Source organism: Trifolium pratense, linkage group LG5, assembly GCF_020283565.1.
Source record: "Trifolium pratense cultivar HEN17-A07 linkage group LG5, ARS_RC_1.1, whole genome shotgun sequence".
In the NCBI taxonomy this organism is placed as follows: domain Eukaryota; kingdom Viridiplantae; phylum Streptophyta; class Magnoliopsida; order Fabales; family Fabaceae; genus Trifolium; species Trifolium pratense.
The window spans coordinates 45,483,449-45,511,148 of NC_060063.1; the positions used below are offsets into that span (position 1 = coordinate 45,483,449).

The 27,700-nt window shown below is 38.2% G+C and overlaps 1 pseudogene; it reads left to right on the top strand.

Annotated features, from left to right (window-relative positions):
* On the top strand, positions 1-18,865 carry LOC123886771 (annotated as a pseudogene).
* The last annotated feature ends 8,835 nt before the right edge of the window (positions 18,866-27,700 follow it).

Sequence of the window (27,700 nt, forward strand, 5' to 3'; positions counted from 1 at the left end):
ATGAATTCATCATCAATTCCGGTAGTCGATTGTGTCGATAAATGGGTGAACAATATCCATGAACAAAATGTGCAACTTGGGCAAGACAGTATTGTCGATAGCGAACCACACTTGGAAATGAAGTTTGACTCTGAGGCAGCTGCTTATGATTTTTATAATGAGTACAGTAAAAAACTTGGATTTGGTATTCGGAGAGAATATGTAAACAAAAGCAAAAAGGATGGAGTCTTAACTTCAAGAAAATTCACATGCTTCAAAGAGGGCATACGAGGTGTTGACAAAAGACGTCAGCCGACGGGGGAGCGCAATAGAGCAGAAACTAGAACGGACTGCCAAGCGCGTATGGTTATTCGACTTGATTGGAAGATAGGGAAATATAAGGTTGTTGACTTTGTAGCTAAACACAACCACCCTCTTCAACCACAAAAGTATGTTCACATGATTCGCTCTCATCGGCGCATATCTGAGGCACAAGCATCACAAATTGTATTGGGGGATCAATCTGGATTAAGACCAAAAGGTTTAATGAATATATATCAAAGCAAGCTGGTGGGTTAGAGACAGTTGGTTTTACAAAACAAGACCTTAAGAATTACCTTCGAACCAAAAGGATGCATTCACTAAAGTTTGGTGAAGTGGGTGCCTTGATTAAGTATTTCAAACATGAAAGTGAAAATCCCTCATTCTTCTATGATTTTCAAATGGATGTTGATGATGAAATAACAAATATATTTTGGGCTGATGCACAAATGATAAATGATTATGGGTATTTTGGTGATGTCATCACTTTTGATACCACGTATAAGACAAATAAGGATTATCGGCCATTGGGAGTATTTGTAGGACTTAATAATCACAGGCAAACAATCATTTTCGGGGCAGCATTGTTATATGATGAAACAATCCCTTCTTTTCAGTGGTTATTTGAAACTTTTCTCAAAGCAATGGGTGGAGCAAAGCCTAAAACAATTCTAACAGATCAAGATGCCGCAATGGCGAAAGCTGTTTCTTTAGTTATGCCGGAAACATTTCATGGACTGTGCACTTGGCATATAAGACAAAATGCTATAAGGCATGTGAACTACACGAAGAGTTCACAATTTGGTAAGGATTTCATGGTTCACATAGTTCAAATTGTGAACTCTTTCAATTGAAGGAAAAATGGGCATGGACTTATGTTCGGAAAACATTCACAGCGGGTATGAGGTCTACTCAGTTAAGTGAGAGTTTTAATGCTGATTTGAAAAACTATTTGAAGTCGGATTTAAATTTGGTACAATTTTTTACACACTTTAAAAGGGCTGTCAATGGTAAACGAAACAATGAGTCAGAAGAGGAATATGCGTCAAGACATAAGTTGCCTAGATTGATGAACAATGCATGTATGCTTGTACAAGCTGGAAAAGTTTACACTCCAAAAATATTTGAGGAATTCCAAGCGGAATATCAGGAATATCAAGACACTTGCATAAAAGAGGTGAAAGAAGGTTTGTATGTTGTTACAAATTATGATAATGCAAAAGAGAGGATGGTGATGGGAAATATTCAGGAACAAGGAGTTTCTTGTGATTGTCGAAAATTTGAGACGCATGGAATCTTATGTAGTCATGCTCTGAAAGTCTTAGATGTCATGAATATTAAGTTAATTCCTGAACACTATATACTAAAGAGATGGACAAGAGATGCAAGGTTGGGAAGTAATAAAGATTGGCAAGGGAAACACGATTTCATGAAGCGATACAATGAGTTATGTCCTCGAATGATTAAGCTGATCAACAAAGCTTCAGTTGATCATGAAACTTACACATTTTTGTCCAAAGTTTCTGAAGAGTCCAACAAAATAATCGATGATATATTGGAAAAAAAGCATGTGGACAAAGAAGCAAGTGGAGTGGTTCATGTATCCATATCAATTGCAAATGATGAAATTGAGAACAATGTGGACACTGTTGGTGGGGCAGCCGGCATAAAGAAGCGAGATTGTTCACATAAGAAGAAAAAGCGAGCTAAATCTTGGGTTGAGAGATTAGATAGAAAGAGAAAGACATGCTTATCATCAAACAAAAAAAGACAGTCGTCGCATGTAAGTTTATCATCAATTTATATAATTTTAGACATATTTATCATTTATTTAACTTTTCTTATATTATGATGCAGCAGCAAGCAATGTTATCACAATCCAGTCAAGTTGATACGTCGAGACTTGAAGCTATGTTGACACCATCAGACCAAGTTGACACATTGGGTCTTCAACATCAAGCAACAAGTCAATTTGGCACATTGGGATTTCAAGGCTTGTTGACACCATCAAGCCAAGTTGACACATTAGGTCTTCAACATCAAGCAACAAGTCAATTTGGCACATTGGGATTTCAAGGCATGTTGACACAATCAAGTCCAGTTGACATATCATGACTTCGCAATTTCTTTTAGACTTATTTTGTATGGCTTTTGATGCAGCTGAATTTTATTACTTTATAATCCAGATTTTGTAGCAGATTTGTGTTACTTTAATATGCAGACTTTTGTTACTTTATAATCCAGATTTTGTAGCAGATTTGTGTTACTTTATAATGGAGATTTTTGTTACTTTATAATGTTGTTACTAAGTAATGCCGAGTTTTGCGCACAAAGCTCTGTCCCAGGCCAAAACCTCATATGCAGCAGCCCTTCGCAAACCAATAGCTAGACACTTAATAGCTTTATAGTGATTACAATTCAATACAACTTGTATCAATTCTTGTATGATACTGGGTTCCTGTACATCATCTGGTATATTATTATTACAATTGTTAATTTTTCTTTATTATAACAATATAGTAGTACATCATCTGGTATATTATTATTATTACAATTGCTAAAATTACAGTCTAAAATTGAAAGTTAAAATTACAGCTACAATTGATTATTACAACAAAACGATCCTAAAGTTGAAACATAATCGCTCATGGCGCTCGTTTGTCCTAAAACTGAAGTTGGTAATAATGGTGAAAATGACGGCGAGCTGCGATGGAGAGAAAGAGTGAGCGCTGCGAAGAGGAACAACGAGCAAACCATGTGGTATCAAAACTTTGGCGGCGAACAAATCGAAGTAAAAGCCGGCGGCGTAGTAACCGTGTCTTTTTCTTGCTCTCTTGCTGCAAATTTTTAATGTTGTTGAAATTACTAATGTATCAATCACCATTTACCGTTAAACTGAAACTGTGAAAATGACGGCGACGACGGCGAAATGGATAGAGAGGGTGACAGCGAGCGGTGCTGGTAGTGACAAAGAGAGGTGATGGCGGAGAATGGTGTTGAGACAGACGGAGAGTTGATTTCAGCGGCGAGTTGCAAGGAGATGACGGCGGTGAATGATTAGCAAGGAATCCTAATAGTGAAATTGTGTAAGGGAAGAAGAAGAAGATGGACGTGATTGATTAGCAAGGAATAAGGAGATGATAGTGGTGAATGATTAGCAAAGAGTTTACATGTTTCTTTCAATTTTTTTCTTTTTTAACCTGAACCGTTGATTTGTTTTATTGTCACATGTCACAGATCTAGGTAACTAATGGAGGAAAAGGAGGATATACTAATGGAGCTGATCTCAACTGCATAAAAACAGGCGGTAACTATAACTGAAAAAAGCATTTAATGAGGAAATGAATGCTGCGGTTAGAGTAAAGTGTCTCCAGCCGTTGGATTTGACAACATATTTTCTGATCAGTTTGTACAAAGACAGCTCATTCACCAGCTTATACAATGTGTAGTAAAGTTCTGTATTTAATATGCAACCAAAACCATACAATTATTTTATATTTTTTCTTTTATTATTATGGTGATTTAATTTGAGAACACTGTGTACATTATGTCCATTCAACCAACCATTGTGTACTTGGCTATTAACAGCCATGAATTTCAACTTTCATATGTTCATCAACTACTAAAGACTATAATGAAAACAATTAGAAAAACAAAAAGTGGTTTGAATAATTAATTGTATAGATAGAAAAAGGAAATATTTACCCTTTTGGTTGTGTTTTGACACAGCAATATAAATTTATGTTGGTATAATGTCCACTACTAAAATTATTCCTTTGATGATTCTTTGTACCATAAATTTGTTATCCATGCAAAATTGATAATTAATATGAAAGTGCAAATGACTATGTGTCTGACAAATGCCAACTTGATATATCCTACTTGACAGTTTTATTAGGATTATATGGTGGAATTTGAGATCAAATTTTCAGGTAAATTCTAATATGGATCACTTCATCAAGTGGTCCATGGTGGACTAGTCATGAATAACGTTATAACAAATACGAATTTTATAAAATCAACCGTTGGATTGAAAGTTTATATCATATAGATCATCCATAAAAAAATTTAGAAAAATTGAAAATCATTTGATATGTTATTAAGACACATCAAGATTAACGGTTTATTAAACAACGTAAATCTTGATGGTCTCAAAAACATATCAAATGATTTTAAAAAAAATTTAAAAAATTTATGGATGATCTATACGATATAAACTTTCAATCCAACAGTGAATTTCGTAAAATTCATATTCGGTAGATCAGTTGTCCACGGTGGACCACTTGTGAAGGTGGTCCACCTCTGTTTTTTTTTTTTTTTTTTTCTTTTTGATTTATCATGATATTGGTACGAAGTTTCTACCGTCGTTAACGGTGACTAATCTCCATTGAAAAATTTGCGGGACACATAAAGTGAATTATATTCTTCCAACCAAAATTTCTCCATACAAATGAGTCAGGAATCGAACCTCTAAACTTAAACGAACCAATATCTTTATTACTTGGACAATATCCCTAGTATCATTTCCACCTACCAATATCCCTAATTGCAGCAGATGTAATAACTAATGACTAAAGAGTTTGGTTTTACAATAGGAGATATGATTTTGCGAGTGCGATAAAATATCGGTGAGTATGGGTCATATGCATTAGGAAGAGGTTGGTGCAGCTTAGGAGCTGAACTAGCGGGGCGTACTATTCAGGGGTATTTGTTGTTGTTACATCTTCTGACCAAATTATTAGTTATAAATAGTGCTTGTAACATTGAAAACATAATTCATTGATTCATCTAATAGAAATGTGTTGTAGCGAATTCTACGATAAGAGATGTACGTACCCATTACATGAAGAACTTTGTTATCACTTATTAAACTTTTTGTATGTTCGTTATTATTTGCGTTTATTCATTACTATTTCCTTTTGTTACTAGTTTTTCTAATAAATATTAAACCAAAAAGATATCCAATTAAATTTTTCTAGTTATAAATTTGTCTGATTTATCTAGAAATGCGAAGAGGTGAAGAAAACGAAATATTCATTCATATGAAAACTTTGGGATGTGTATGTATGCACCTTTGTGTCAGCTTCAGAAAATGAAAGCCACATCAACTGAAAATTAATTCAAAACATAAAAACTGAAGATAAAAATAAGAGAACTTGAACTTGAACGTTACTATTACTATGGTAAAATGTGGTCATGAAAATAACACAAGATGAAGGAGAGTTGGCAATACGTGGAAGCTTCAACTTGTTTGCATCACTTGGTAATGCCAAATGTGGTTTAATATTTAATATTGAAAATATTGAAATCTTTTTTATTTCATTGACAACCAAGTAACATTAATTTGCACATGCATATATGACATAAAAATATGCTACATACATGCATATATTTTTTCCTCATTTTAATGTTGAAAGTCCAAAATTGAGCTATATTTGATATATAATACCAACCAACTTTAATGTGATTTGAAGAATTCGTAGATCAAAAATCCATATTCCCCTACATTCAATTGATGAGCTGTATTGTGTCTATGTTGTATATATTTGTACCTCATTCTCTAGCTGTAAAGGTTATGTAACTTATCCTCATGCTGCCAATTGGTAGGCAAGTAGTATGTAAATGGATCATAGTTTACTGTTTTGTCGTGTAATGAGAAAATTTCTCATCCCACTACCCACTTTTTCACCACATCCCTGAAAATTCCATTTTTGCCCTTGGTCAAAAAATTCGGAACGCGTTTTCCGAATTTTTTTAGTTCAAATTTGAAAAAAATTCGAAAAACACATTCCGAAGTTGTTTTTAAAGGCAAAAAAAATTCGGAAAACGCGTTCCGAATTTTTTGACCAAGGGCAAAAATGGAATTTCCAGAGGTGTGGTGAGAAAGTAGGTAGGTGGGATGAGAAATTTTCGTGTAATGAATCTCCAATTTTCATGACATTAGATAATTTAGTCCATGAAATTATCCTAATATGTGAAATTAAGGTTCTGTTTATTTCTGTTTCAAAACAAAAAGGTTCTGTTTGTTTCGTTTTAAACATTAGAAGATAAGTTTGTTGCATAGTTTGGGAGCATTGGAGCATGACCCATATAATATGCCAATGGTCCGATTCTAACAACGGTGGTAATAATATGCCAATGGTCCATGACCCATATAAGATATCTTGACGTAATTTCTCTCCTCAAAACCTTAAAGGAATGATCTGTTTGATTTACAAAAACATAAGTACTAGACATAATAATGACCTGGATTTGCTGTTGTACAACCAGCACGCAGTTTCACGTAGTTTTAGATCTGGATCGTTGATTTTAAATCAGGCGGTTCAAATCACACAGTTGTGAAATCAACCATAAACAGTTGTAAAATCACACAGTTTTAAATCAGATCGGACGACTAGGAACAGTTACTGCGTGATGCAGTTACTGCGTGTTATCCAATCCCAAAATAATACATGATAAACTTTTCAGATATAGAATAATTTTTTGTCTTGTACAATGTTTGGTAGAGACCGTTATTTTAGTATTATAGACAATTTGTACTTGAGACAAAAAATTGTCTTGTGATTTAGTAAGAGACTAGAAATTTAAGCTCTGTTCGGTAAAATTAAGCTATAAGCTAGCTTATGGCTGATAATTGATAGGTACGTTATAGCTGAAAAACTAATATATTGAAATAAAAGTGTTTGACAAATTTAGCCGTTGTAAATACAAAATGATATAAAAGTGCATGGTTGGTGGGTAATTATTATATTTTTAAAAATAAAGAAATAATAAAATGAAAATAATAACGATCAGAATGGAATAAAATGTAAAAAACTTTAAGTTATAAGTTCAAACACTAGCTCGTTTGGATTAGCTTATTTTTGAGCTTATGCAAACAGCGTATGCAATATAAATCAAGTTTTATGCTATTTTATAAGTTCACACTAGTGAAAATTGTATTTTTATAAGCTATTTTATCATAAACTACCTTGACAAACTTATAATAATACATAAAAATTGCATAAGCTCAAAAATAAGTTAATCCAAATGGGTAGTTAAAAAAGATCGTTACCAAACGCGTCTATTTTTTCCAAACAAGCTTATAAGCTAGTCCAATAAACTATAAGCTAGCATATTCGACTTACCAAACACACTTAGTATTTCAATCTCTTGTCTCATACCCCACCCAATTTTGTCTAGTCCCAAAAACAATTTTATAATTAAACACAATTGGAGTCGTCTTCTTCATTCTCTTAGCATATCGAAGACACCTTAAACCATTAGGTCTATTAATGGGTCAATATCACTCTTATATATCCAAAATTTAACTCATTTATACTTGATGTAAAAGTAGCTACCCCGCACTTGAACTCCAATAGTCTCTCCTTCAAGTGTGTGATTGTCTCACATCTAATATATGCACCGCTTATTACCACCAAAACATGTCTCATGACTACACTGTCTAGAAAGACTTTCGATACAACGATCTAACACCAGTATTTCACTCTTGCTCCTCCTTCAAGCCGAACTAGGACCTTGATATCACTTATTGGGGAGTGTGGAGAAGAGCTGAGAGGAACAATTGATCAATGATCTGAGACACATAAAAGACATTCGCATCAGACATCTCCACCTAAAACCTTAATAATGTTGGCTACCATTCTTATATATTCAATAATTAAGTCATTAGTCGACACAAGGCTAATCAGTCACACTTAAAGTCAACAAAGTCGAAAGAAAATAAACATAAGAAAATTTAGATTCAATATTTATCTCACAATTTTCTCTCATAATTTTAGCATAGATCTAGCATTTTTAAAATGTCCAAACACTAATTTTATATTCTCACAATTGTTCACTACATGAGTCTTTTTTTATGAACCATGTATCATCTGCGTGTAATTACAAAGAGTAACTCCTTAAGTCAGATAGGACCACAATATGTGGCAAAATTTTCCCTCAAGATTTAACATCGTTATTTTTAGGGTTTAAATAGACCACAAAACCTCTGATTAAGTTAGAAGATATCATTTATCATCTCTCATCTATATCTTCAATCACTACATGAGTATTCTATCTCTTGTTATTAATATGCCCTAAATAAGTTTTTAATTACATTAGTCACTCCATTTGATATAATTTCAATGACTAAATTGATTGATAATGTGATCCAAGATTAAGTACTCATTTCAAACTTACTACAATTTAGGTAATCAAATTATCTTAAGGCTCACGATTCTTGGAATTAATTTTACCAACTAATTTCAGTACTTTTCACCATCAAGCAATATTCATGACTTTTTTTTTGACAGTCAAGCAATATTCATGACTATAGTTCAACTTTCACAATCATCACAAAAATAGATTTTCACTTTCATCTACTTTTTATCATGAGTTATTGAATCACAACTGAACAGCACTTTGAATCTTTTATGAACCGCTCAAAAACCTTACACAAATATATGTAGCTGTCGTTTATTTTTCTTGATTAGATCAATTCATCATCAACCACATTGTTGTATTGTGTGTCACATTTCAAACTTCAAAGGATGAAACAATTTGCACCATTACTATATATGGTATGTATATATGCATCAAAACTTATGAGTTAGGCAGCTAGGTGTTGGCTTATTTATGATAGTCACGTTCGTCCTTGATTTATAAAGTCACATTATCAACATTAATGCCGTTATGGTTCGTTATATGAATAATGCCAATAATTCTATATATGTATCATTATTTATTAATGATAGAGATTGTGTAGAAAATAAAGGCCCAATAATTCATTTAAACATGATAGAGCCAACAAATACTACTTAATTATACGATAAGTTAGGAGTCTCTTTGTCAAAGTAGGATATATAGTTTACTTTAGGAATTTGGTTTCTCTAGCTAAATGATTTACTTTAGGGATGGCAATTGGTAGGGTATGGGTAGGGTACTATAGTACACATCCCCATACCCGCAGTTTGAAAAAATACTCGTACCCATCCTCATACCCGCGTGGGTAACAACCTTTGTATCCGTCCTCATACCCTATGGGTACCTAGATACCCATACCCGTACCCGTTACTCGCAATTTTACTAAAAATAAATCGATCAATTATAAAATATCATATCGTTTTAATATAATTAATTTTTATAAAAAGATTTTAATGTTGACTCATCAAAATTATAAAAAAAATTTACTAACCTCATGTTAAAGTTAATTTCTTTGTTGACATATTCACATGGTGTTTGTATTATGTTATAAATAAACTTTTTTATTATAAATGTGTAATAGTTTAATAGTATTGTATTTTTTAAAATTGATATACATATGTAATTTATACAATAATATATATAAAATAAATAAATATATATTATGCGGGTATGGGGCGGGGTGGGTACTAAGGTACCCGTACCCGCACCCGTACCCGCACCCATACCCGTTCATTTTTGCGGGTAATTACCCATACTCATGCCCGTACCCAAAATGCGGGTTTTTACCCTACCCGTTATGAGTATTTTTTGCGGGTGCCCGCTGGGTATGGGTCAAATTGTCATCCCTAATATACTTTAAAATGTAAAGTGAAATAGTGAATAATATTAACGGTTAATTAATAAATTAAAGGTAAATTATAATTTATAAGTACATCATAATAAAACGAGGTTGTTATAATCACAACTATTAATTTCCTTATTCTACACTTTACACGGGTACATATTATTCTAAAATATTTACTAGTCTTACCTAGGTCTGCATGGTCTAGTTCAATTAACAATTACAAATGATAATACAATTATACTGAAGATTTTTACTCTGATTCAAATTCAAAATCTCGCATTTATGTGCGTGAATTTTTTATAGTGATTGCCGTTTCATCTTAAAAAAAAAAAAAAAAAAAGATTACCTAGTACCTACTATACATTTGTCGCAAAAATGACCGATTTGGATCCTCAGCTGCAGCCTGTCTGCTAATCCTGCTGCATAATCCTAGCTCTTTATTTAGTCATTCACGCTGATCTATATTAATACATATCAAGAGTATCCACAGATAATTATAAGAGAATCAAGCACATTAATTCCATTCCATATAATTCTATCATTCCATATTAATCATTCCATACTATTTTTTACTAATTCCAAAAGAATCACACGCTGTTTTCTTTGTTTGTTTATTCTGTTCCTGCAAAGTCTCTTTGTCTCTTTGTTCTGTTCACTTCTATATGAATTATCTGCATAAAAACTACTCTTGGCTTATCAATTCACTTCTATACAAATTGTTTTTTGAGAAAGGTTGATCATAACTAGATGGATCTTTGCAACATAAATCATTTTGGAAGATGTTTCAGTTGAATTTTCTTGTAGTGGAATAATAATCTAGGTCAGTTATATCACCAACTTTTATATTGATCTGATCCACTTTGAAAGGTTAAGCTCAAGTATTGACCATAGATTACTCTGAAAGGTTAGCTCAAGTATTGACGAAGAGAGCTCCTATTTTCAACAGGTCTTTTATTAAAGTATGTTAACAATGATTGATTGCTAAATTCACTTGTGCTAAGTAACGTCGTCTTACCAATGTGTTCAAAATGTTTATTTTACAATGCATATATTCATATAGTTAGTACTTTACATTTAAGGCTTCACCAAATAATCATCGATCATGAGGTTATGGGAATTTGGTTTCTCTAGCTAAATGATTTACTTTAAAATGTAATGTGAAATAGCGAATAATATTAACCGTTAATTAATAAATAAAAGGTAGATTATAAGTACATCATAATCAAATGAGGTTGTTATAATCACAACTATTAATTTTTTTACTCTACACTTTACTTAGGTCCATATTATTCTAAAATATATAATACTAGACTTACCTAGGTCCAGGTCCGTAAGGTCTAGTTCAATTTTATTTTTTTACAATAAGGTCTAGTTCAATTAAAGATTACAAGATAATACAATTAAACTGAAGATTTTTACTTGGATTCAAATTCAAAATCTCGCATTTATGCGTGTGAATTTTTTATAGTGATTGTTGTTTCTTCTTAAAAAAAAACTATCTAGTACCTACGATACATTTGTTGCAAAAATGACATGTCGAATTCTTAATTTTATCCAAATTCCGAGGATCAGTGAAAAATTAATACAATATATTCTTATGATAATTAGAACATATATGGATGAAAAAATTACAAATATAATACAGTATATTCTTATGTCAAATTTACAGATATAATAAATAATTGGAAAAATTACAGTTTTGGTTATTTAAGTTTGATCATTTTTTCAGATTGGGCATTTGCATTTTATTTTTCCTGATTTTGTCTATTATACATTTTGTTTACACTGTCTTTATAAGAAGTTTGTTTCAAAGAAAACACGTGTGATATTAAAGATAACTCACATTGATATGTTTAGATTAGTCTATTTTTTTCTTCTTCTTCTTCTAGTGTGAGCTATGATGAATGTGCACCTGAATGTGATTCATATTTAGTTGTAGAACAAAAATTGTGGTTCTCAAAGTTACACATATAACATAAAAAATAACATTGCAAATGAGCATAAGTTAAAGGCCAAGATTACAAACGGAATGTACCATAAATTACCAATAAAAGAAGAATTAGTTAACAGAACCAATCTAAATTTAGGTTAAATTAACGTAATTTTGTTTAAATAATTTATTGAACAAATTAAATACTACTTATGTCCCAAAATATAAGGGAAAATTGGTCAAACAAAGTTGATATATGTATTTAGCCTAAATTTTTAATCAAATACATCAATTTTCTTTGACAAATTTTCTCTTATATTTTGGGATGGAGGAAATACTTTTATTAGATACGGATTGCGTGTAGTCAAAACTGCATGCATTCATGTAGTCAGAAAATATTTGGTCGTCTAATTAAGATCGAACGTTCCAAATATATGAAAATTCAATCAAATTGTATGACTGATTTATATTTGTATATCATCTGATCTTAATTGGAGAGTCCGATAATCTCTGACTGCATAACTACATGCAGTTTTGACTGCATGCAATCCAAATTCTTTTTTTGGATACTAAAATTTACAACGTTCTAGGAAGCTTTTAGAATCTACAATGTCCACACAAACTAACATTACTTCCTCCGTGATACTTTATAAGTAAAATTCACATTTTTATCTTCATTGCATAATTAATAGATTTGGTCTATAATTTTGAATAATTAATGTATCTGGTCTATGTATTATAAATCAGATACATTAATTACGCAATGAACCTAGAAGCTTAAATTTTGCTTATAATATCACGAGAGAATAAGGATTAAGGAGTACCAACAATGCACATTCGAAAACGCACTACTTCCTCTTGTCATAATTATAAGCAAAACTTTATTTTTTATATTTATTGAATCAATGATATATTTTATCTATATTACCATATACATAAGTTATTCAATGAATCTAAAAAGTGTAATTTTAATTATAATTCTGATCGGAGGTAGTATTTTGTATTGGTTAAAATTTATGTAGATCCCATCAAATAATGCGGGTTCCATATAAATTTGGTGGAACATATATAATTTTTTTTGTCAACTAACCTTATATAATATTTTTTTTGGTCAAGAGTAACCTATATAAGTTTTAACCAATAAAAAAATGTATTAAAATATTTTTTAACCAATAATCCACTAGGTTTGTTCTAGTAGTGAGATACTTTCATAATATATATGAAGTCCTAGGTTGAATTCTCATTAGTTTCATTATAAGCAAATGTATTATAAATTTTTTTATGCATGTATTGGAAATATTTAAAAAGAGTGTATTTCTAATATTATTTGTCCAACATATATGATTTTTTTTATTAAATATATGGGTTGTTTTTAGTGTGTTTTATCTACACACAGTTACTTAAATTTGTTTTTAAAATGTTCAAGGGATCGACAAGTATATAATCACAAATAAAAAATCAATTTTTTTTAATATGTTTACAATTAATATATAAAAGGGTAGATAGGGTTTTACCCCCTGCAAAATAGGTCAGTTTTGCGTTATCCCCTGCAAAATTTTTTTTTTGTGATTACCCCCTTGTAAAATGAAGATTCCATTATTTACCCCCCTCAGTCGATAACATGGATGTTGACTGGACAAAATTGATGACGTGGCACATAAAGTGGAATGAATTCATTTTATATTTATTTTTTTATTGTCAATTCATTAATGATTGTATAATTAAAAAAAAACTGAAAAAAAAGAAGAAAAAAACGATAGTAATTGGGGTAGAAGGTTCATCTTCTTCAATATTGCTATAATTTCATCATTCTCTCCAAAAAAAATCAAAAACAACATAAACCTGTCATCTTGAACGAAACCAACATAAACCTTCATCGTCACCTTCGCCGAAACCCACAGAAACCTTCATCGTCACCTTTGATTTTTGTTTTCAGATCTGGAAAATATTCATTAAACCTAAAGTTCCGGAAAATATTCCTTGTTAACACAAAAAAGTTCATCAAACTGTAGATCTGAAAAATATTCATTAAACTTAAATTAATAACTCAAACCTTCATCCAAGAATCGAAGAGTTTTGGAAAGTTTAAATTTTTTGTTACTTTGGCTTAGTTTTGTATCGTATAGTTGTGGTTATAGAAGAGAAATAATTTAGGGTTGTTAATAAGATGTGAAATTTGAGAGAAATTTGGGTAAGAAGATTTTGTTGATTGTGTGGGATTTGATTTGTGATTACACCGAGAAGAAGAAGAACTAGAATGTTTATAAATAAATTCTATTAACAATTTTTTTTAATTTCTTTTTCTTTTTGAAAAATTAATAATTATATTAAGTTATTTATCTACGTGGCACAAAAACTTTAATAAAAAATGAATGAAAAGCCACACATGCATCCCACGTCATTAATTTTGTCCAGTCAACATCCATGTTGTCGACTGAGGGGGATAAATGATGGAATCTTCATTTTACAGGGGGTAATCACAAAAAAAAAAATTGCAGGGGGGTAACGCAAAACTGACCTATTTTACAGGGGGTAAAACCCTATTTACCCTATATAAAATGGAAGTTTTCACCTAATTCAACTTTGTTTTTGTTGACAGAACAGAACCTTAGTCTGCTTTTTGGGTTGGGGAAACCTTAACCATATCACTTTTCATTATTTTAATTACTACTATAGTTCAACGGTGCCAACATTCTTCGTGTGAGAATAAACTGAGAAAAATTAAAGTGCGAAGAGAAATAACTTTTCACCTTTTGTTTCCAGCATATCATAGGATTCATGTTTTTGTCACAGAAAAAAAAAACATTTACTAACAAAAAATGACAATGAATTTATCAAACATGGATGTACTTTTTGACTTATTAATTATCCACTTTTTGTCTTTATTAATTTTTCACTTTCATTGTTTCCAAGTAAAGATAATTATAATCGAGTTAATAAACTCTAAATTATCATATCTTTTTTCTCCAGAATAGAAGGGTTAAAAAAAATCGATCATTAGTTACTTTAATGGTGATTGAAGCTGAATTTGGTAAGGAAAATCAGAGTTCGATCCTCGTAACTGCGATCGGGAGGAGGCTGGAACCAAATTAGGTGGTCTAGTGGACCTGGTGGTGAAAACCTAAAAAAAATAATAGAAGGGTTAAAAACAAATTAATCAATCTAAATTCTTGCATTATTATTACTACTTCCTGTAATTTTTATATAAACAGTTGATATTTTATATTCGTTGAATAACTAATGTAATAGATCATATATGTCATTTTTTTTATCAAATAGTCTAATGGCTAGAAATTCCACCCTTAAGATGGATAAGTGGGGTGTCCTGGATTCGAACCTCAGCCCCTACATATAAACTACAATGTCCCCATCAACTAAGTTAAGCTCACGAGGACTATATGTCAACTGTTTAATGAATATGAAATGAGAATTGTTTCTGATCTTAACTGTTGATCAGAACAGGTAGAAGGCCAGCTGGAAGTCCGTTGAGCAGGTGGTAGGCAGCAAGTCCGAGCAGATGATCCACGGAGGGGGGGTTGTACCTGCAGGTGCTCCGATGCCTAAGTCAGTAAGGGTAGAGAGCAAAAGAGATACTAGAGAGAAGTTAGAGAGAGAGAGTAATTGTGATAATGAATAGTGTTCTACCTTGCTCTCCCATGAGGGAGAGTATTTATAGCCCCCAGCTCTGGGCCAAAGGTCCTCTTAGTGGGCTGGATTAGCCAAGGCCCATTAAGAGGGACTGCCAAGATATTACCCTTAGATAGTGGGTAGAGTAGTAATTATACCCTATCTTGGTTGAGAGGTTGTGTCATGCTGACATGGAGGTGATTGGGCAAGTCATGTGGACTTTGTGAGGGTCTAGGTGGACTAGCATTAGTCTAGTCCAGAACAGGAGCCCCCCAAGTCGTTGCTCCTAGGCATAGGAGTGATGACTTTAGATGTGTGCCCAAGTGCAAAAGGAAATTTCCTTGCAACCTCTCTTGAACAAATGTGGACGAGGAACTTGCTCGTCAAGGCCTTGCTCGTAGCAAGTATCTGCAATGTTTTGCTCGAAGTGGTTTTTCGAGGATATTTAGTATTCTGCTCGTATCTACTGCGAGGAGATAACTACGAGAGGGACTCGTTGCTCGTATCTATGACGAGGAGATAATTTATAAGAAGGAATTGTTGCTCGTTTCTATGACGAAGAAGTTAGCAACGAGGAGGTTTTCTGTAAAGCGCAGCCTTTTGCTTGAGGGCTTGCTCGAGTGAAATTCGAGCATCCTTTTTCGTTGGGGATGTGAAAGGGTGCATTTACTGCTTTGATTTTTACGAGGGAGTGTAAGGACCATTGGATCAAAGCGTCTCTTCACTTTCCTGGCTTGATCTATATAATAGAGGAGAGTGAATTTCATTTTTACTCTTCACTCTCTCTCTTCAATTGTGAATCTCTCTGAAGTTCCAACTTACTAGTCAAATCGTTCTTCAGATTTTCTTCATATTCAAGGTAATTCTTCTAAATTTCGTTATTTAGATCTATTTTTTGTTGTTCCTGCCCAGCTTTGGGCGTTTTTACATGAAGAATGTATGAATTTATGAACATTAGGATGGATGTGCCGGGCACCTTCTTAACTTGGTACCGGGGAGCTTTCCTCCCCTTTGAAACTCTAGGTTAGATAACTAGTGACGGGGAACCTATCTCCCCGTTTTAAACTTTAGATAGTTTATTTAAGTGACGGGGAGCCTATCTCCCCGTTTCAAACTTTAGATAGTTTGAATATGCCGGAGAGCTTTGTCTCCCCTTTTTTAAGAATTCTCATGAAATTTGTTGTTTAAATTTCATGCCGGGGAGCTTACCTCCCCGTCTTTAACTTAGAAGTTTTGAGGAAATTTCGTTATACAGCCTTAGTGCCGGGGAGCCTACCTCCCCGTTTTTGCCTGGCTTACCCTCCTCGGTTTGATTTTGATTGCCATTTGAAAAGGGCTTTGGTCGGGGACAGCGTCCTCGTCCTATCTTGCGCCCTTTCACTTGAATTGTGGTGAAAGGGTGGATTTGGTCATCGAATTCACTTTGTTTTTACTGCATTTCAGGTTTTAAAATGTCAGAATCCGAGGAGGTTGTGGAAGCGCAGGGTGCAGAGAAGTATATGTTGGTCGACTGTATAACCGATCCTGCACTGGATTGGGTTGCTCCAGAACCCCGGGGAATAGCTTCGGCGCTTACTCCCAAGGATCCTAGGTTATATACCACTGTCGAGCAGCGGAGGGCAAACGAGCCCCAACAGTGGTCGACTCGTCTACCCAGGGAGGATGAACGGGTGTGCTCGTCTTTTGACGGGCACGATTTTGCTATGTACGAGTTTGTTTTTAAGGAGATGGGGCTTAGACTGCCGTTCAGCCCTTTTGCGGCCAGTGTACTCAAAGCCTTGCAGGTGGCTCCGTCGCAGCTGCACCCTAACTCCTGGTCATTTATAATGGGGTTCGAGCGTCTCTGCGTGTACAAAGGTGTTCGTCCCAGCCTTCCCCTCTTCTTTAGGATCTTTAAAATTCAGCGCAAGCCGACGAAGGAAGTAGGACAAGCACCTCGTCAAAATTGGGTTTCGTTGAAGCATCACGAGGATGTTAAACTCTTTAAGATGTTTGTGGATTCCGTTAAGGATTTCAAGGAGAGGTACTATGTCGTCCGGCCAGAGTCTCCATCTGCCCGGGATAGTTTAATGGAGCTGGAGGAAGATAGGGACGAGCAAGGTGTTGCTCGTAAGGATGCCAGCGGGCAAGTTATAGTTCGGGCAGTTCCTAAGTTCCCGTTAAGCTGGTCGTACACCCACTTCCAGAAGGAGCCTAAGGAATATACAACCGGGGACGCAGATTTGTCTCCCGAGGACATGGCTGCCTTCGAGAGTTTGAAGGCCTTTGTGGCCGGTTTTACTCCCGGGGTCTGGACGACTCGTAAGGGAGTTACAATAAGAGATGAACACGGGGAGCCTAAGGCCTCTCCTCGTTTTATTAATACTAGGACCCTCCTCAAGTGCAAAAATGCCGGGGAGGTTAAACTGTGCTTGGGTATTGCTTCTTTTCTTTTTAACTTAGAAAAATTTATGTTATTGTTGTGTGTATTCCTCGTCCTTTACTAACGTGCTCGTCATTTATTTGCAGACGAAATGGAAACTATTGCCGAGCGCATGTTGAAAGCCAAACAGGATGAGAAGGCGAGCAGGTCTGGCCGAGGAAAAAAGAAGATTGTTGCCAGAGTTTCCCAGGAAGTGAGGCCGGGGACCCCTTCCTTGCAGGTTATTGGGACCTCGGGTGGTGGTTCGGGCACCCCTACCTCAGCTCCCCGGCCTCCTCCAGCGAAGAGGACAAGAGAAGAAGATCCCCCGGTTGAGGAGGCGGGCATGGGTGCATGCAGCAAGTTTCCTGTTCCTCGGTGCTTTACCGTGGATAGATTTTTTGAAAAATATCCTCCGGAGGTCTTTGAAGCTGAAAGGACTGCTATTCTCGACCAGGAACCAGAGGTCCGTAAGCAGCAGCATGCTCGTGACATGGCTGCTGTGGTGCGAATGGTCTCGAGCTCCCTAGTCCTCGGTGACGACCGGGAGTCTTTACTCGAGCAGCTGAACAATGCCCAGGCCAGGCACGAGCGGGCCAAAAGTCGGATCAACCAGCTCAAAATTGATGTGGATGACCTTAAGGAGAAGCAAAAACGATGGGGTGACCAGCTGGATGAGCACCGTAAAAGGAGAGAGGAGTTGGAAGCTGCTCGGGCTGAGATTGAAAGGCTCACTGCTGCTATGGCGCCGGGCGAGAACGAGCACAAGGCTGCTGAGGGCTTGACCACCCGAGCAGACTTGGTCAAGGTGATTGCTCAGCTGTCCCATGACTTTGTAGAGGGCACTGAGTACGCTTTTGAGAATGCCGTGCAGCAAATCAAGTGCCTTAATCCTGACGTGGAATTGGTGACCCGGGGAATGCATGTGAACGGGCAGGTCAAGGATGGGCAGATTGTTATCCCGGCTGGTCTGGCCGACTCTGATGAAGAGGAGGATGATGCTGAAGTGGCGTTCGAGGAGGGTCATGAAGACGAGCTGGGTGACGGGCACGAGCAGGAAGATAGGTGCGAGGAGTAGATGTCCCCGGCCTTTCTATTGTAATTTCCTTTCTATTGTAATTTATTTTGTCTCTTTGAATTTTTGGGGCCTTTGAGCCATGGTTTGTAATTTTGGAACAAGTGGGCTTTTGTCCCCGTTTGATTTTTATGATAATTCCGGGCAGGTGCCCGTTTTATTTATCTATGCTTGTTTATAACTGCTCGTCTATACCTGCTCGCATGTATGTTTACATTTTCTGCTCGCGTGTATGTTTCCTCATTTTTTAACTTAGAAAATTTTACGAAATTTTGTTGTTTTAAAATTTCAACTGGGGAGCCTCCCCGTCTAATACTTAGAAAATTTTTGATGAAATTTTGTTTAAAATTTCAACCGGGGAGCCTCCCCGTCTAATAACTTAGAAAATTTTTGATGAAATTTTGTTGTTAAAATTTCAACCGGGGAGGTCTGGTCCCTACCTTTAACTTAGCCAAATTTTTATGCTAATTTCTTGCTCAAAATCTGAGCCGGGGAGCTTGTCCCCATTTTTAACTTAACGAAATTTGTTGTTTAAACTTCGTGCCGGGGAGCTTACCTCCCCGTTATTGAGGTGCTCGTCTGGGCATGCTGGTATGCTCATTCGAGCAAGTTGGTGTGCTAAGTTTTGCCTGTTTATTTTTTATGCCTATTTTGTATGCTTATCATATTTTTGCATTTATGAATGTTGCGCTCGTTGTTATTTTGCCGGGGAGGTTTCCCCTGCTTGATACTGAGCATGTTTTATTGAGGGTAGTCTCCTCTGTTTTGACTTAAACAGTTTAGAGAACTGTATAAGCACTTAGAGTTGTTTCTAAGTTACGCGAATACAAGCACGCTAGTGTACCTTTCTTCGCAACCTGAACCTCCCATCGCGAGCTGGGTGCTAGGTCGTGGCACAGGGACGATGGGCTCGTTTCAAGAGTTATCCTCGTCTAGCAGGAGTTCCATTTCCCTTATGGTGAATTAGTTCCCCTGCTATGGTTTTAGATGAGCACGTGTGCCATGGTGCCCTCCGTTGTTTAAGGTGCTCGATTCGTTGTGTTCTGAAGTGCGAGCAGCCCTTTTTTTTTTTTTTTTTTGGTGTGGCAATAACTTAGCTGTAATACTGTTTCAATTTCTGAGCGTTCCAAGGTCGAGGAAGTTTCTTTCCTCGAAGGTCCTCGAGATAGTATGCACCATTTTCTGTTTTGTCAATGACACGGTATGGTCCTTCCCAATTGGGTGCAAGTTTGCCATCCTGGGAGTCTGCATTGCGTCTTAGGACGAGGCTGCCCACTTCGAATTCTCTTTTGATGACTTTGGTGTCATGCCGGGCAGCTATTTTCTGCTTCAGGGTGGCCTCCTTTAAGGAAGCTCCTGTTCGAATTTCTTCGACGAGGTCAAGCTCCTCTCGAAGTGCTTCGTCATTCTGTTCCTCGTCTAGAGGTTGCTCAGTCCGACGAGATGGTTCCCCAATCTCTACGGGGATAACTGCCTCCGTTCCATATACCATTCGGAAGGGGGTCTCTCCAGTTGTGGAGTGTGGGGTTGTTCGATAGGCCCAAAGTACATTGTCAAGCTCTTCGACCCATTTCTTTTTGTTTTGGTCAAGTCTTCTTCGTAACCCTCTTAGGATTACTCTGTTGGCTGCTTCAGCTTGCCCGTTGGTTTGGGGGTGCTCGACCGATGTGAAGTGCTGCTTGGTGCCCAGGGCAACAAGGAATGCTTGAAAATCTTTGTCTGTAAACTGTGTTCCGTTGTCTGTGACTACCACCTGTGGTATTCCGAATCTAGCTAGCACATTTCTTTTGAAGAAGCGCAGGATTCTGAGCGACGTTATGTCGGAGAGGGGTTCGGCTTCCACCCACTTTGTGAAGTAGTCCACTGCTACTATTAAGTAACGATTTTGATAAAGTCCTTTGGTAAAAGGACCAAGTAAGTCCATGCCCCACCAGGCGAAGGGCCAGGGGGAAGACAAAGACTTTAGTTCTCGAGGGGGAGCTAAGTGCATATCCCCATGCCTTTGGCATTTGTCACATTTTTTTACGTGGTCTTTGGCGTCCTGTTGCATAGTAGGCCAATAGTACCCTGCTCGTAGAGCTTTCCTGGCAAGTGACCTTCCTCCCAGGTGTTGGGCGTTAATGCCCTCATGGACTTCGCGTAGGATGTAATCTGCTGTGTCCTCGTCCACACATTTTAGGAGATGAATGGAGAATCCTCTCCTGTATAATTTTCCATCAAGGATGACATAGGAGCAGGCTCTTCGTCTGACTATAGCTGCTTGTTTCTGGTCGTCAGGGAGAGTTCCGTGCTCGAGGAAGTTGTATACTGGAGTCATCCAACAGTCTTTGTCGCCAATGACGTTTATGTCCACAACCTTGCTTGGTTTTTCTATGCTTGGACGAGGGAGTATCTCTTGGATGACAGATTTGTTTCCGCCCTTCCTTTTTGTGCTTGCCAGCTTGGACAGGATATCTGCCCTTTTGTTGTGTTCGCGGGGAACATGTAATATTTCAACAGAGTTGAACTTTGTGATCTTTTCCTTTACTAGCACTAGGTATTCAGAGAGGTTATCATTTTTGGTCTGATACTCTCCTAGCACCTGCGAGGCGACTAGTTGTGAATCTGTGTAGATTTTTATCTCCTTGGCCTGCAGGTCCTCGGCCAAACGTAGTCCAGCGAGGAATGCTTCATATTCTGCTTGGTTGTATGAAGTTGGGAAGGATAGTGCTAGGGACACCTCGATTAGTAAGCCATTCTCATTTTCAAGAATGATACCTGCACCTGCTCCTGTGGCGCTTGATGCTCCATCCACAAAGATTGTCCATTTATCTGCTCCGTCCACTGTAGGGGAGGAGCTCGTCATCTCTGCGACGAAGTCAGCTAGGACTTGGGCTTTTAGAGCTTTTCTGCTCTCGTAACGAATGTCGAATTCTGAGAGTTCGAGGGACCATTTGAGCATCCTGCCCGCCATATCTGGTCGGCCAAGCAAAGACTTGATTGGTTGGTCTGTTCGGACCACAATTGTATGGGCCAAGAAATAATGTCTTAGTCTCCTCGCAGCATAAACTAGTGCAAGGGCTATTTTTTCAATTTGTTGGTACCTTAGTTCAGGACCCTGCAAGGCTTTGCTCGTAAAGTATACTGGTTTCTGCCCTTCGTTTGTCTCACGAATAAGAGCTGCACTTACAGCCTCTGAGGCGACGGAAAGGTACAGGTATAATACCTCCTCGTCATTTGGTCGTGAGAGGACAGGTGGCTCTGATAATGCCTTTTTCAGATATTGGAGAGCTTGCTCGCATTCATCTGTCCATTCGAAGACTGCTTCTATCTTTAGTAGTTTGAAAAATGGAAGTGCATGTTGTGCTGATTTGGATACAAATCTGGAAAGCGATGTTAGCATTCCATTAAGAGTTTGTATGGACTTCTTATCGCTCGGAGTGGGGAGCTCGGCGAAAGCTCTGCACTTGTCAGGGTTGGCTTCAATTCCTCGCTCGGTTAGGTAAAACCCCAGGAATTTTCCTGCTCGGACCCCGAAGGTGCACTTCTCTGGATTGAATCTCATGTTGTATTTTCTGGCCTGCTCGAACACCTTTCGAAGGTGCACGACATGGTCGAGTTCCTCGGGGGATTTTACGATCATGTCGTCCATGTATACCTCGAGCATGTCTCCTATTTGTCCTCGGAAGACTTTGTTCATCATTCGCTGGTATGTAGCTCCTGCATTTTTGAGACCGAAGGGCATTACGTTGTAGTAATAGTTGCCCGACTCGGTCATGAAAGCTGTTTTTTCTCTATCTGCTACTGCCATTGGAATTTGGTTATAACCTGAATAAGCATCCATAAAAGACAATAATTTAAAGCCAGAAGAATTATCAACAAGTCTATCAATGCAAGGTAAGGGATAAGAGTCTTTAGGGCAAGCCCTGTTAAGATCGGTATAGTCACAACACATCCTCCACTTTCCATTAGATTTTTTGACGAGTACAACGTTGGACAGCCAGGTTGTATACCTGGCCTCCGAAATGAAATTTGCCTCTAAGAGGTCTTTTACACATTTTTCTGCAGCCTCCGATTTCTCAGGAGACTGCCTACGCCTACGTTGTACAATGGGAAGTGCAGCGGGATCAATAGTCAGCTGGTGACATGCTATGTTGGGGTCAAGCCGGGCATCTCGGAAGCGTGCCAGGCGAACAGATCAGCATTTTCCTTCAAGCAGGCTTCAAGTTGCTTCCTAGCAAGCTCGGGGAGCCCAGTCCCAATCTTCGCTGCCCTGCTCGGGTCTCTTCCGAAGGGCATCAGCTCGAACTCCCCGTCTGGAACTGGACGACGGTGCTCTTGGCTTGCCTCGTCGTCTTCCTTCTTCTCTTTGCGGAGCTTCTTCTCATCCTTGTTTTCCTGTTTGGAAAAGCGGCTGTCGAGGTCGATGGAGCTGATTTCTGGCAAGGGTAGGGAAGTTGTTGCCTTGGACTTCTTGGACTCGGGGAGCTGCCCGATATATTCATTTCCTTTGGAGGACGCATTGAAGACTCTCCTTGCAGCTTCAATGTCTCCATGTAGTGTCGCGACTTGGCCTTTATGAGTATAATACTTCATCTTGAGGTGGGCAGTTGAAGGGACAGCCATTAAGTCAGCAATAGCTGTCCGGCCCAGGATGCACTGGTAGAGAGAAGGGCAGTCTACTACCAGGAATTTCACTTTGATAGTTTTTGAAGTTTCTTCAGAGCCTACGGTGACTAGCAGGTCTACATAGCCCCATGGCTTAGTTGTTGCTCCATTAAATCCGGAGAGATCAGATCCAAAATAAGGAGTGAGGTAGGTTTCATCTAGTTGCAGAGTCTTGAAAAGTTGGGAATACATGATATCACAGGAGCTTCCTTGGTCGACCAGTACCCTGCGGACGTCCATATTTGCCATGTCCACTCTGATGAGCAGGGGTATCTGGGAGTTTGCAGTTCCACCGGGCAGCTCTTCCATATAGAAGGCTAAGGGCTTTGATTGCCCTTTCGGTTTATCCAAAGTTGCACTTAGGTTGGAGGAGCCATCTATCAATTCTTCAAATTTTCTCTTGATGGATCCCACAGTCTGTTTGTCAAAACCTCCACCAGAGATAACCATAGCTTGGGCAAGTGCGTCCCATTTGCTCAGCGTGGGAGCAACATAGGTGTCGTCCAAGTAGTCAGGGACAAAGAAGTCTTCAGGTCTGGAGATGGCAAGGGCAACTGGCTTGTGCCCGGATTTTTCTGGTGCAGCTTCTTCAGTGTTGCTGGTCTCAGCAGCTTCTGCCCGGGGAGCATTGCCCCTCTTCACGTATTGTTTGATTTGCCCATTTCTAATCAAAATTTCAATTGCGTCTTTCAATTGGATGCAGTCGTCAGTCAGATGGCCGTAGCCTTTGTGGTACTTGCAGTATTTGTTCTTGTCTTGGCCAGGCTTTGAGGGTTGTTGTCTTGGAAATTTAATTCCTGCTTTAGTGAACTCAGCTGAGTTGCACTCTTTCCAAATTTCTTCCCGAATTTTACTAAGGGGAGTATAGTTGTTGAATGTGCTGGGAGGTCCACGGGGTTCTCTAGGCCTTTCGCCTCTTCGTCTTCCTCCTCCTCGGCTGGACTGTTCAGCATTTGAATGAAGAGCAGGCTGGTTGTTTCCTGCTCGCCCATAACGGGCAGCATCTGCAGCTTGTTGTTCCTCATATTGGATGTAGGCTTGAGATTTAAGGAGGAGGTCGCTAAAGGTGCGCGGTTTTTCAATTCCCACGGCTCTTGCAAAGTCACTGTTTGGCCTAAGGCCCCTTTGTAGCAGGTACTTCTTCATGTCATCAGTTGTTTCTACTTGGACGGCTTCCTTGTTGAACCTCTCTATGAAACTGCGGAGAGATTCATTATCAGCTTGGAAGATGGCGTCCAAGACTGCCTCAGTCTTTGGTTGCTTGCGGGAAGCAGTGAAGTGCCTGCAGAATTGGTCGGTCAGATCCATCCATGAGATAACGGAGCGAGGAGCTAGGCTGTGGTACCAGGCCATAGCTCCCTTTCTTAGTGTAGTTGGGAAGATTCTGCATCTAATTGCTCCGTTGACCCTTAAGAAGTTCAGGGTAGCATTGACTGATGCGATGTGTTCGTCTGGGTCAGTAAGTCCATCATAAGCTGGGAGAGGAGGTGGTCGCTCACATCCCTTTGGAACGGGTGCTTGAAGGATGTCGTGAGATAAAGGGCAGCGAGGATCCTCCTCGTCACTCTCTTGTGAGTTTAGGGGAGGTGAGCCCTCACGATCAGGAGTTGGGCTCCTGGAGAATTGGTCAGTGTGATGGCTGCGGCTTACTGGCTGCCCTTGTTTGGTCATCAAGCTGAGTCCCTGGGGAGAATGACGACGAGGAGGTGTTCGGTCCACAATTTTTCCTTTTTTCACATTTGGAGAAGATATACCCTCGCGGGGAGGGGAGACATGGTCTCTTTTCTTGCCAGGTTGCTCAATCCTCTCAAGGGCAGGTCGTCGTTGTCTGACAGTTTCCTGACGAGGAGGGGATTGAGAAGTAGGAGTTCTCCTCGGGGGAGAGTTGTTCCTTGAGAATCGCTGATTCCTTTCCAAGCGATCGAGTCTCAGATTCTGCTCGTCCATTCGGCGATTCTGGCCTTGGAGAGCTTCGGTGGTTTGTTTCAGGGCAGCAATGAGTGTTGCTAGTTCAGCATTGGTAACTGAAGCAGCGGACAAGTCGGTCTCTGCTGATTTGCCCTGCTCGGACTGAGGGCGCTTCCCTGCCTGCTTCTCAGTCAGGACGACCAAGTCGCCATCCTCAGAAGTCCAGGAAGTTTCCTGCCCGTCTCTAGGGTCTGACTCGGGGAGGGCCTGGAGGTCAGTGATGAGAGCAGGAGACAGACGGGGAGAAGATGGAGGAGCAGCGTCCTCAACGTCATTGTTGAAATGAGATGAACTGGCCATGATGAAAAAGTGATTGATTGGTTTTGTTCTTTGGTTTTCTTGCTCGAAACAAAGAAGGGGAGAACTCAGTTTCCCACAGTCGGCGCCACTGATCTTAACTGTTGATCAGAACAGGTAGAAGGCCAGCTGGAAGTCCGTTGAGCAGGTGGTAGGCAGCAAGTCCGAGCAGATGATCCACGGAGGGGGGGGTTGTACCTGCAGGTGCTCCGATGCCTAAGTCAGTAAGGGTAGAGAGCAAAAGAGATACTAGAGAGAAGTTAGAGAGAGAGAGAGTAATTGTGATAATGAATAGTGTTCTACCTTGCTCTCTCATGAGGGAGAGTATTTATAGCCCCCAGCTCTGGGCCAAAGGTCCTCTTAGTGGGCTGGATTAGCCAAGGCCCATTAAGAGGGACTGCTAAGATATTACCCTTAGATAGTGGGTAGAGTAGTAATTTTACCCTATCTTGGTTGAGAGGTTGTGTCATGCTAACATGGAGGTGATTGGGCAAGTCATGTGGACTTTGTGAGGGTCTAGGTGGACTAGCATTAGTCTAGTCCAGAACAGTTTCTTATAAAAAAAATCGGAGAAAGAACTATTATTTTCAAAACTGATAAGATCATACATTATCAATCATCAATCAGTCTAAACAAATCATTTCCCTTATGGTTACTGGTTAGTGACACAATTTCTACTTAGTATCATGAATATGGACCCAAATTTTGCAATGGTGCAATTTTGCAATGGTGCAAGAAGTAGCTGTTATGACTTGTGTATTAATATGAGGGGGCAAAAATGAGAGGAAAGAAACTGGGGGGTACATATATAGGTCAGTGTCAAGCCTATGTGTCGATTTTTCATGGTGCAAATTCTTAACCACCACTATTGTGTTGTTGCCTAAAATATATGTAGGGATACCCTTTAAATATAAATTTCTGAATACCATAAATCCACAACCTACTTCTTAAAGACAAAGGTACCGACTCCTAATAGAAAGGTATATTTGATGTTGAAATCTATTATGAAAAGTACTAGTATGCAACAATATTAAGATTTAAACATTAAATTAGTCTATGTAACTATAATAATTTTGGTTTAGTCTTCAATGTTAGGATGCTCAATTATGTTAGTTGTATAGTTTAATTGTGTGTATAAGTGTTGGTTAGATTGTTGCTTGGGCTTTAAGTAAAGCAGGCCTGCGCGCGCGTGCCTGGCTTAGGAAGCCTGCGAGCTTGGCTGCTGGCCTGCGTGCCTTGCTTGTGCCTAAGCTTACTTGTGTTGTGACATTGCCTATATAAGGCTTGTATTGTTGTTAGTAATGAATAAGAAGTACTGATTTACTTCAACAATTGGTATCAGAGCCTGGTTTGAAAGACTGGTATGTGTTTCAGCTTGATGTGAAAAGTGCTTTTCTACATGGAGAACTCAATGAGGAAGTATATGTAGACCAGCCTCTAGGGTATCAAAAGGAAAATAAGCAATTGGTGTACAGATTAAAAAAGTCATTGTATGGTTTAAAACAAGCACCAAGAGTTTGGTACAGCAAGATAGAAGTTTATTTTAATCATGAAGGATTTGAAAAATGTCCTCATGAGCATACCCTATTTGTCAAAATTGAAACAGATGGAAGAATCATAGTAGTGAGTCTCTATGTTGATGACTTGATCTTCACAGGCAATGATCAAAAGTTATTTGCTGATTTCAAGAGTTCCATAGAAAGAAATTTTGCAATGATTGATTTAGGTAAAATGAGATACTTTCTTGGTGTGGAAGTAAAGCAAGATGGTAATGGAATATTTTTGTATCAACAAAAATATGCAGTTGAAATCTTGCAGAGATTTGGAATGTATGATTATAACAGTGTAAGCAACCCTATTGTACCTGGAAGTAAATTGCAGAAAGATGAAACAGGACAAGCCAGCAATGCAACACTCTATAAGTAA